This window comes from Kogia breviceps, chromosome 8 (assembly GCF_026419965.1).
Source record: "Kogia breviceps isolate mKogBre1 chromosome 8, mKogBre1 haplotype 1, whole genome shotgun sequence".
Classification (NCBI taxonomy): Eukaryota; Metazoa; Chordata; class Mammalia; order Artiodactyla; family Physeteridae; genus Kogia; species Kogia breviceps.
The window spans coordinates 70593950-70606717 of NC_081317.1; positions in this window are offsets into that span (position 1 = coordinate 70593950).

Sequence of the window (12768 nt, forward strand, 5' to 3'; positions counted from 1 at the left end):
ATTTCTCCCTTCCCTCATTTTTACTCTAAGGAGTCAAGAAAAGCCAGGGTGCTCCTTTAACACTTTGCTTAGAAATTTCTTCAGCCAAAGAGCTAATTTCCTTGCTCACAGTGGTATCTTCCACACAACACTAGGATGTGAATACAGTTCTGCCAAGCTCTTTGCCACCTTTTCTTCAGTTTCCAATAACACATTCCTCATTGCCATCTGAGACATCATCAGAATGTCCTTGACCATTCATATTTTTACCAGCTTTCTATCAGGATTATTTGGGTATCCCCTATGAAGACTGAGGCTTTCTCTATAGCTCTCCTCTTCTGAGCCTCAGGAGAATCACCCTTAATAGTGCATTCATGGCATTGTAGGCTTCTTCTATAGCCTCCGTCCTATACCTAAAGGCAAAGCCCCTTCTGCATTTTAGGTATTTATGGTAGCAGCCCCCGACCCTTGGTACGAACTTTCAAAGTTCCAGGCATGGCCATATTCTTGGGGGCCACCATTCAACCTATTACACTGACCATTTCACAACCAGGGCATTGCATGGTGCCTGGGCAATAGTGATCTCTAAACATTTACTGAAAGAAAGAACACGTGTTTCTGGCCCCCTTTTCAGAGCTTTTGTTTCCGTCTGAGGCTCTTACCATGGGCCTGACACCGCAGGCTGAATCTCTTCTTCATCACCTATTTCTGTACTTCACTATCAGCAAGTTTCTCCAAGGTCTCTGCTCTAAGTGGATAGTGTTGGGAAGTATTTTAGAGGTCATCGTGGCAGGGATGATTCTCCAAATTCTCTATTTCAAAGTAGTAGAATTAAAATGTATTTTTAAAAAGAAAGGAGGTAGGGCTTCCCTGGTGGCGCAGTGGTTGAGAATCCGCCTGCCGATGCGGGAGACACGGGTTCGTGCCCTGGTCCGGGAAGATCCCACATGCCTCGGAGCGGCTGGGCCCGTGAGCCATGGCCGCTGAGCCTGCGCGTCCGGAGCCTGTGCTCCGCAACGGGAGAGGCCGCAACAGTGAGAGGCCCGCATACCGCAAAAAAAAAAAAAAAAAAAAAAAAAAAAAAAAAAAAAAAAAGAAAGGAGGTAGACATTCATATGGTCTCCAACATAGTATTTTGCCACATACCAATTTTTTTAAAGGCTACAATCTACTATCATCAGTTCATGAAATAAATTAGTAACAGTAAAAATGTAGGAAAGAACTTGATCCCAGAGTAAAGGAGAGTTAACAGCTTTATAGAGCCAGTTCCAACATGGCCCAGAGAAAACTGTGTTTTGACCTAGCACAGATCTATTTGTCCATGTTCAGGAACCACTAATTTAGTCCAAGTATTCCATCTCACCTATGGGGAAAACAAGGCTCAAAGTGGTGAAATGACTTTTCTAAGGTCACAGGGTTGAATGAGGAATAGAATCCAAATACTGTGACAAGTTAATGATAATTAGAGTCCTAATAACAATGATGTTGCTAATAATAACAAGTGGGTAATGGGCACCTGCTATGTGCCATCGCACACAGACAAGGTGCTATTTTTATTACACAGAGTCCTTATTCCATCCAATATAATGATAATCATAATATGAGCTAATATTTATTCAGTTCTTAGTTAGCCACAGTGCTAAGTGCTTTGCATGCAATATTCCCTTTAATCTTCACAACAGTCCTAAGAGGTAGAAGCAACTATTATACCCATTGACAGATGAATAAACAACAGCTCAGAGAGTTTAAATGTGATATGAGTGGTAGAGCTGGATTTTAATCCAAAGCCCTTCTTGTGTCTTCAACAACCTTCCCTCCATGGGCTCTTGCCTCTCAGCATTGAAACATATTTAAGGATTTTCCTTTGCCTTCACTACTAGTGCAAGGCTTTCTGCTACTATACAGTCCTGTTTACAATGGCAATTCCATGTCAGAGAAGATATTTTTGCTGAATGGCTAGAATTTGGACTTCCAGTTGCTGAAGCCCTGGAATGGAGCTGCATTCAACGAAGTCTTCAAGTCTCCTTCTCTGAAACCCATAGTGGCCCCAAGTTCCCCCCGCCACTGCCACCTCATGATGTATCTTTCGGTTTCTTCTCTTCACCCAGCTTATCCTGCCTCCTCTTTCACTCTGTGCTGTGAAGAATTGAATTCAAAACATACTGTGCATATATTGAGAAGGTGGTCTGTGTCATATAAGTTCCTATACAACCCTCATTTTATCTTTGCTATATAGTTCTGCAAGGTGGTTTTTAATAACCCATTTTACAGAAATTAGCTATGATAAGAACTCCTTTTTCACTGTGCACCATTAAGAGCTAAAACCCAACCAGAGACTTCCCGTGAAATAAATGCATCATAGTGGCCCCGTCGCTAAACCAAACTGACTGTCTGAGTTTGAATCTTGCCTTTGTTATTAACTGTGCAAATCTGAGCAAGTTATCCAATCCACTCTGTGCCTTGGTCTCCTCATCTGTAACCTGGGGATAATGCTGGTAATAATAGTACTTACAGAAAGGCAATGTTGTGACAATTAAATAAAACAATTCACCTAAAGAACTTAGAACAGCACCAGACCTAGTAAATTTTCAATAAATAAGAGCTGGTATCATTATGTGAATTTCTTGTTTGATCCCACAACAACTTTATAACCATTATTATCCCTATTTTCTAGGTAAGAAACAGGTTAAGGGGGACTGAGTGACTTATTCAAAATCATACAATTAGTAGGTTGGGGCACAACCTACTTAGTGTTAGTCCCACTAAGTCACCTGAATCTTACTCCACTTCCTTTATCCCTATGCCACAGCTGCCCTAACAACTGACTGATTTCTCCCTTCGGGTGGCAGTTAATATAAACACAGAGCTATCAGTACATTTATTATTATTAGAAGAGGAGGTGTATTAGTATTATTTCAAAATGGAAGTTCAGAGTATAAAGAAAATGTACCAAGGATGAGTACTGTATTAACTAAATGCATTAACAGAAGTTAATATTATCACATTTCAGACCAAATTCTATAAATGAGCTGCATGATTTCAACCCTGCCAGAGGTTTTCTTTTTCTCTTAGAAGTTTGCTTTTTAATGACACATAGCACTTGCTTTTCTTAAAGCAGAGCTAGGGCATTTTAACCATAGACAAGGAAAATTAAAAGTAGACAAGGAATGTTGCCCAACACAACTAAGAAAATAGAACTTCATACTAATACTCATAAAATGGCACAGATATTAAAAGTAAATATCAAAAAGAAATTAAAACAATAACTAAATTCAATGGTTCTAATTCAAATTTATAAGACTGCCCTGCAGAGGGTTCTAACTACCATTTCCTGACTCCTTATTGCAGTCAAGGAACAGTGCTGTGAGGGCACATTTTACATTTTCCTATGAGGAGCATTTTGCATTTTCATCTATGAAACTACAATAACCTGTTGAGCACCATAGATCCTCCTCTCCCATTACTGGTGCAAAGGAAGACGTTTTAACTTTGTACAGTGTTCAAATTTAAAGGAAGTTCTTGAAATTAGAGAACCTAGTCACTCAAGACTCTGGCAAGATATAAAATGCAGCTATGGAAATCACTACGTGAATGACACAACAGGCTTCATCAATGAGGGAAAAATACAAGCATTTCTGCGTGGATATTATAAAAAATGTTCTGTGCCAGCACCTATTTACAAAACTAACTGTTAGGAGAGATGGGTACCTGGAGGTCTTAAGATTAACTTCTCAAGGACAGAGAGATGTTTTGTTTACCTCTCTGCTCCCTACACTTAGCAAAGTGCCACACACGGAAGAGGTGCATACAAATGTACCTAAGAACAGTACAAGCTATAGCTTGCTAATGCTTTCCTCTACATATACATGTATTTGAACATTATATGTAATAAAAATGAATCATACAATATACACTGTTTTGCTTACTAACTATGTTTGGGTACACAGAACTGAGGTAAGCAGCCTTTAAAATGGTTCCAAATGATTACACTTGTGTCATCACCTCCCCCTTCAGAATGGGCTGGAAATAGTGACTCACTTCTCATGAACAGAAGATGACAAAAGTCATCGGATGTCCCTTCTGAGATTAGGGTACAAGAAGACTGTAGCTTCCATGTTGTTCACCTTCTCTTACTTTCTCTCCCTTTCCCTCGCTCAGAGCCCTTACTCTGGAGGAAGGAAGCAGTTATGTTGTGAGTAGCCCCGTGGAAAGAACCACTTGACAAGAAACTAATGTCTCCACCCACCAGCTGGCAAGGAAATAAGTCTTGCCAACAGTTACATGAGTGAACTTAGAATCAGATCCTTCCCAAGTTGAGCCTTGAAATGAGTGAAGCACCTGCCGACACCTCGACTGCAGCCTTGTGAGAGAGAAGCTGCATACAGATTCCTGACCAGCAGAACCTATGACATAATAGCTGTTGCTTGAAGACACTGAGTGTTGGGATAATTTGTTACACAGAAGTAGCTAATTCAAGAAGCTTTACAAAAGCATGGCATACTTGGGCTTCCCTGGTGGCGCAGTGGTTGAGAGTCCGCCTGCCGATGCAGGGGACGCGGGTTCGTGCCCTGGTCTGGGAAGATCCCACATGCCGCGGAGCGGCTGGGCCCGTGAGCCATGGCCGCTGAGCCTGCGCGTCCGGAGCCTGTGCTCCGCAATGGGAGAGGCCACAACAGGGAGACGCCCGCATACCCAAAAAACCCAAAACAAACAAACAAGAAAAACATGGCATACTAGGATTTTTAGAGACCTCATACCTAAAGATGCTGCATGCAATATTAATGACATATTTCTTAATGTATACGTGAGCTGCCAGAAAAATAAAGGAATCTCATAGGCTAGAAATGACAGGAAGTGAAAACCCAGTAACTGATAAGCAAATAATAGAGTCTGTTTTGCCTTGAAGTTATCTGCCAGTCCCTGGTGGCTTAGGTCCTGGCTTTTAACGGATTGACAGGACAGAGGCAAAGCCCTGGGCCTAGAGGTGTGGGAGATCTGATTGGAATTCCCTCACATACATCATCAGAAGTGTGACATGCTCAGTAGGTGACCTAGAAAGAATCTATCATGCAGAAGGAGATAGTGGTGATCTGTCTCTGGCTTGACCTTGGATAGAGCAGAGAGAGGAGTAAAAAAAGAAAAAAGAAAGTCTCCCATTAAAATCCTGAAAAATGGGCTTCCCTGGTGGCGCAGTGGTTAAGAATCCACCTGCCAGTTCAGGGGACAAGGGTTCGAGCCCTGGTCCGGGAAGATCCCACATGCCGCGGAGCAACTAAGCGTGTGCACCACAACTACTGAGCCTGCGCTCTAGACCCCGTGAGCCACAACTACTGAGCCCGTGTGCCACACAACTACTGAAGCCCATGCACCTAGAGCCCGTGCTCCACAACAAAAGAAACCACTGCAATGAGAAGCCCGCGCACTGCAACGAAGAGTAGCCCCCACTCGTTGCAACCAGAGAAAGCCCGCATGCAGCAACGAAGACCCAACGCAGCCAAAAATAAAAATTTAAAAATTTTTTTTAAAATCCCGAACCATAAACCCACAAAACAGAGGTTTGGAACATGAGTTGATATGAACTATGTAACATACAAAATCCTGACCTCAAATTTAGTTTAAAGTATTTTCTGGTTGATAACTCTCCAAGTGCCTAGCAGAAGCATTTTTTTTTTCCTGAAGGACTGTACTGTACAAATGCCTTAAAGAATATTCCCAGATAAAAGGTACAAGACACAGCAGCTAACAAACTCACTAGACACATGAAGGAAGGAAAAAACCATGAACAAGAGTCAGGAGAAACAACAAAGCACATTATTAGAGCTGTAAAAACTGTAGATAATGGAATGATCAAACACAATATAAAATTAGTGTTTTATATGTTAAAAGAAATAAATCAGAGTGTTGAATGTTTGATGAAAGAACATGAGACTATCAAAACTGACCATATACAATTGAAAAAGGACCAAACAGAACTTTCAGAACTGTGAAATATATCAATTTTCATTGAAAAGTCAATGGGTAGATGGACCTAGAGATTATCACACTAAGTGAAGTAAGCCAGACAAAGACGAATATCATATGATATCACTCATATGTGGAATCTAATTTAAAAATAAAGATACAAATAAACTTATTTACAAAACAGAAACAGACTTATAGATACTGAGAACAAACTTAAGGTTACCAAAGGGGAAACGTGGTAGGGAGGGATAAATCAGGAGCTTTGGATGAACATACACACACTACTATGTATAAGATAGATAACCAACAGGACCTACTGTATAGCACAGGGAACTGTACCCAATATTCTGTGATAACCTGTATGAGAAAAGAATCCAGAAAAGAATGAATATATGTATATGTATAAATGAATCACTTTGCTATATACCTGAAACTGACATATCATTGTAAGTCAACTATACTCTGATAAAAATTTTTTTTTTAAGTCAATGGGTAGAATAAGAAGACTGAATATAGCTGAACAGGGAATACGGAAAATAGGTGTGAGAAATTACAGTGGATCCAGCACACAGAAACATAGATGTGAAATATAAAGAGAAATTAAGAGGCATGGAGGGAAAGTAAAAAAGACCTACAAACATTAAAGGAGTTCCAGGAGGAGAAAATAGAGAGATTGGAGGAGAGATGATACTAGGAGAGGCAAAAAATGAGAATTTCCCAGCAGTGATCAAAGATTCCAGATAGGAAATTCAAGCAGGATAAATAAAAAGATATACACACTTAGATATTAAGATAAACTTCCAGAACACTAAAGAAAAATTGAAAACTTTAAAAGTTGAGCAGCTATAAAGAAAAAGCAAATTATCAATGATAGAACTATAACTAGTCTGACAGCAGATTTCTCAAAAGCAACTGCTTTAGTTTCCTATTGCTGCTGTAACAAATTACCGCAGATTTAGTGGCTAAAAAAAAACCCAAACATTTACCACACATTTATTTTCTTATAATTCTGGAGGTCAGAAGTCCAAAATGAGTCTTACAGGGCTAAAGTCAAGATGTCAGCCAAGCTGGTTCCCTCTGGAGACACCAGGGGAGAATCTGTTTGTTGCCCCTTTCAGCTTCTAGAGGCTGCCACCATGTGGCTCCTGTTCTGCTCCTGTTGTCATATGTCCTACTGCTGACTTTAACCCTCCTGCCTGTCTCTTATATGACCCTTGTGATTACATTGGGCTCATGTGAATAATCTAGGATAATTTCCCCATCTTGAGATCCTTAACTTAATCACATCTGTAGAGTACCTTTTACAATGTAAAGTAACATATTCATAGGTTCCAGGGATTAGAATGTAGACATCATTGGGGCACAGTTCAGTCTACCACAGCAATGTTGGAAGAGAAAGGTAGTAGCATAATATCTTTAAAATGCTGAAATCTGAAATTTTATAGCTGGTAAAACTATCTTTTAAGAAATGAAATTAAGATATTTTCAGAGCAACTAAAATAGAGAGGGTTTGACATCTAATCACTGTAGGAATTTCTAAAGGATGAACTTCAGGAGAAGGAAAATGAACCCAGAAGAAAGATCTAAAATACAGAAAGAATGATAAGAAATCAGTAAATACCTGGGAGAATTAAAACAAAGATTGTCCAAATAAAACAGTAACAAATCACAAGGGAAATTAGAAAATATCTTTAGAAAAATTAAAATAAAAACACAACATTCTAAAATTTAAAGAATACAGTGAAAGCCAAAAGAAAAATGTATAGTTATAAATGTTTACATTAAAAGAAGAAAGATCTGAAATCAACAACCTAATCTTATACCTTAAGGAATTAGAAAAATAAGAACAAACTAAACCCAAAGATAGCAGAAGGAAAAAAAATAATAAATATAAGAGCAGAGATCAACAAAATGCAGACTAGAAAAACAATAAGGGAAATTTTAAAAAACATCAGTTTTTCTTCAAAAAGGTGAACAAAATTGACAAATCTTTAAATACACTAGTAAGAAAAAAGAGAGAAGATTCAAATAACTAAAATCAGAAAGGAAAAGAGGGAACATTACAAATGATTTTACATAAATTGAAAAAAATATTATAAGAGAATACTATGAACAATTATGTGCCAACAAATTAGTAACCTAGATAAAATGGATAAAGTCCTAGAAACACACAACCTAGCAACATGGAATCACCAAGAAATAGAAAACCTGAACAGATCTATAAGTAGTAAGGAGATTGAACCATAAATAAAACCTCCCAAAAGAGAAAAGTCCAGGACCAAATAGCTTCACTTGTGAATTCTACCAAACATTCAAAGGAAAATTAACACCAATTCTCTTCAAACTCTTCCAAAAAACTGAAGAGGAGGCAACATGCCCAAACTCATTCCATAAGGCCAGTATTATTCTGACATCAAAGCCAAAGATACTACAAGAAAAGAAAACTGCAGACCAATATCCTTGATGAATATTGATGTAAAAACCCTCAACAAAACACCAACAAACAGAATTCAACAAAACATTAAAAGGATTATACACCATGATCAAGTAGGATTTATTCCTGAAATGCAAGAATGATTCAACATGTGAAAATCAATCAGTGTAACACACTACATTAACATAATGATGAAGAAAAAGCCACATGATAATCTCAATTGATCTAGAAAAACATTTGACAAAATTCAGTACTCTTTCGTGTTAAAAACACTTAAACTAGGAATAGAAGGAAACTACCTAAACATGATAAAGAGCATATATGACAAGTCCACAGCTAATATAATCAATGATGAAAGACTGAAAGTATGCTCTAAATCCTGAAAGGAGACAAGGATGCTCATTTTCATTACTTTTATTCAACATAGTATTGGAAGTCCTAGTCAGAACAATTAGTCAAGAGAAAGAAATAAAAGTCATACAAATTGGAAAGATCAACGGGAAAGTATTTCTGTTCACAGATGACATGATATTACATGTAGAAAGCCCTAAAGATTCAACAAAAGAAAAAAATACTTTTGGAGTAATAAAAAATTCAACAAAGTTTCAGGATATAAAATGAACACATAAAAATTAGTTGCATTTCTTTACACTAGCAATAAACAATCCTAAAAAGAAAAAAATTAAAACTCTATTTGTAACAGCACCAAAAAGAATGAAACACTTTCACATAAATTTAACTGTGGGGGTGAAAAATTTGTACTCTGAAAACTACACAAGGATGTTGAAAGAAATTAAAGAAGACACAAATGGAAAGACATCCCATCACATGTACATGGATTGGATGACTCATTAAGTTGTCAATACCATCCAAAGTGATCGACAACTTCAGTGTAATCCCTGTCAAAAGCTCAATGGTGTTTTTGCAGAAATAGAAAAATCCATCTTAAATTCATATGGAATTTAAAGGGACCCCAAAGAGCCTAATCACTTTGAAAAAAAAGGACAAAGTTGGAGGTATCACACTTCCAGATCTTAATATGTATTACAAAGCTACAGTAATCAAAACAGTGTTGTACTGCATAAAGAGAGACATACAGGCCAATGGAATAGAATAGAGAGGCCAGGAAAAAACTCTTGCATATATGGTCAAATGATTTTCAACAAGGGTGCCAAGACCATTCAATGGGGAAAGGACAGTTTTTTCAACAATTGGTGCTGTGAAAAGTAGATACCCACATGCAAAAGAATGAATTTAGTCCCTTACCTCACACCATATGTAGAAATAAGCTCAAAATGGATGAAAGTCCTAAATTTAAGAGCTAAATCTATAAAACTCTTAGCAGAAAACATAAGAGAAAAGCTTTATAACATTGGATTTATTTCTAGTATATGACACCAAAGCACAGGAAACAAAAGAAAAAAAATGGACTATATCAAAATTAAAAACTTTTTTTTACCTCAAAAGACACAATTAACAGAGTGAAAAAACAACCTATGGAATGGGTGAAAATAGTTGCACATATTGTATTTGATAAGATGTTAATATCAAGAATATATAAAGAACACTTCTAACTGAACAACAACAAAACAAACAGCTATATGATAAAATGGGTGAAGAACATCAACAGACGTTTCTTCCAAAGAAATTGGCAAATGACTAATTAACACAAAAAGTATGCTCAACTTCACTTATCACTAGGGATATGCAAATCAAAACCACAATGGTATATCATTTCTCACCCATTAGGATGGCTACTATCAAAAGAAAGAAAATAAGTGTTGGTGAAGATGTTAAGAAATTGGAACCAGTGTGCACTGTTGATTGGAATGTAAAATGCTATAGTCACTATGGAAAATTGTATGGTTCCCCAAAAGGTTAAAAATAGAATTGCCATATGTTCCAGCAATCCCACATGTGGGCATATAACCAAACAGATTGAGAGCAGCTTGATTCTTGAAGAAACATCTTCATACCCATGTTCATAGTAGTATTATTCATAATAGCCAAAACATGGGAGCAACTTTAGTATTCATCAACAGGAATGGATAAACAAAATGTGGTATCTACATACAATAGAATATTATTCAGTCTTAAAGAAGAAGAAGATTCTGACACAAGCTACACAACATGGATAAACTATGAGGTCATTAGGCTAAGCAAAATAATCTAGTCATAAAAAGAAAAAATACTCTATAATTCCAATTAAATAAGGTACTTAGAGTAGCCAAATTTGTGGAGACCGAAAGTAAAATGGTGGTTGCCAGGGGTCGGTTGGAGTGGGGAATGGAGAGTTGTTTAATGAGTATAGAGTTTTAGTTTTAAGAAGAAAAGAGTTTTGGAGATAGGCTACACAACAATGTGAATTTAGTTAAACTACTGAAATATATACTTTAAAAATTGGTTAAAATTATAAATTTTATGCTGTATTTTACCACAAACAATTTTTTTAAATAAATTTATATATTTTAGTAATCAGAATCTGGTAAATGTATTCGCCTTGTCAGTTCAAAAACAAAGACTGTTAGATTGTAAAAAATGAAATCAAACAAAGACTGTTAGATTGTAAAAAATGAAATCCAGTTAAAGGTCAATGAAATTAAGCTGAAAGCTCTTTAAAAGAGACATAACCAAAACAGGAAGACTCAGTAAGCGTGACTGTAAAAGAATGGGAGATGATATACTGGCAAAGTTCCAAAGAAAAGAGAGGTGGGTTAGCTATTTTAATAATATATTATAATCTTCAAGGAAGATAGTGCTATTAGAATTAAAGAAGGTAAATACATACTGATAAAATGAATTTTCAGTAAAATTTCAATTTACCAGGAAATTAAAACATACAAAATTTATAGACCCCTAATAACAGTATCAACATAGCTTCTGATATAAATTAACAAAAATGGCTAAGATAAAAAACTCACACATTTAGAAACATAAAACTACACTAAATAATACATGGTTTTAAAAAGAAAGCACAATGGGAAAAAATACAACTGAAATTGTAGTATATAAAAACTTATGGGCTGCAGGTAAATGTTATTTAGAGGAAATGCGGTAGCCTTAAATGCTTATACTAAAAAGAAGAAAATCTAAAATGTAATGAGAAATGCTCATTAATTTGAAATGTTAGGGGGAAAACCCCTGAAACAACCCAAAGTATACATAGAAGGAAAAAAATAAATATAAGAGAAAAAAATAACAGAATATAAAATAAAAATATAATAAAAGAGAATCTAGAGAAAATTGATAAATCAAGAGTTGACTCTTTGAAAAGATTAATGAAATGGGAAACTCTTTGGCAAGATTGATCAATTCAAATAAAGAAAAGTGTAAATAATGAGATTAGGAATAATAAAGTCTCACAAACACAAATGTAGCAGATATTTAAAATAAGAATATTTTATGAACAATTTTATTCCAAATAATTAGAAAACTAGGGTGAAATGTACAAATTCCCAGAAAAATACAAATTACCAAAACTGACTAGAAGAACTAGAAAACCTGAATAGTTCTATAAACACTAAATAACTTAACTTAATAATTAAAAATCCTCCCACAAAGAAAACAGCATTGGATAATTTTATAAACGAATTCCATTTACAGTCTAAGAATAAACAGTTAAAATCTTATACAACTTCTTTCAGAAAATAGAAAACACTTTCCAACTAATTTAGGGCAGCTTGTAAAACCTTAATACTAAAATCTGAGAAGACTAAAAAGATAAGGATGGCCAACTTAACTCGCAAACATATATGTAAAAATCTATAATGAATATTAGCAAACTATATTCAAAATATTACTTATTTGGACTTTTCTTCACACAAAAGCAAGGCTGGTGCAACATTAGAAAATTAATGGGGTAATCTGCCAATTTAACATAGTAAAGGAGAGAAAACTCATAATTACCTCAAAAGATATAGAAGGAGCATTTATAAAATTTCACAATCAGGAAAAGAAGATAATTTTCCTAACCTAATAAAACCTAAATATATCTACAAAATTTAAAGCAGATATCATATCCAATGGGGAAATGAAATAAGAGAAAAAAAGTAAAACCATATAAACCAGGAATGAGATGAGAATTTTCACCATCACTACTTCTATTCAAAAATATACTGAATATCCTAAACAACATATAAACGAACAGAAGCTATAAAGATTGAAAATAAACACAATTCTTATTATACTCAAAGTTAATATAACTTTTTAGATAGAAACACAAAATTATCTACAGGCATTATTAAAATTAATAAGAGAGTTTAGGAAAGTAATTAGATATCAAAAGATACCATCAGAGTGAAAAGTCATGCCACACACTGGTAGGAGATACTCGCAACATGTTAACTGTCAAAGAATTTGTCTCAAAATACATAAAGAACTTCTACAAAGCAATA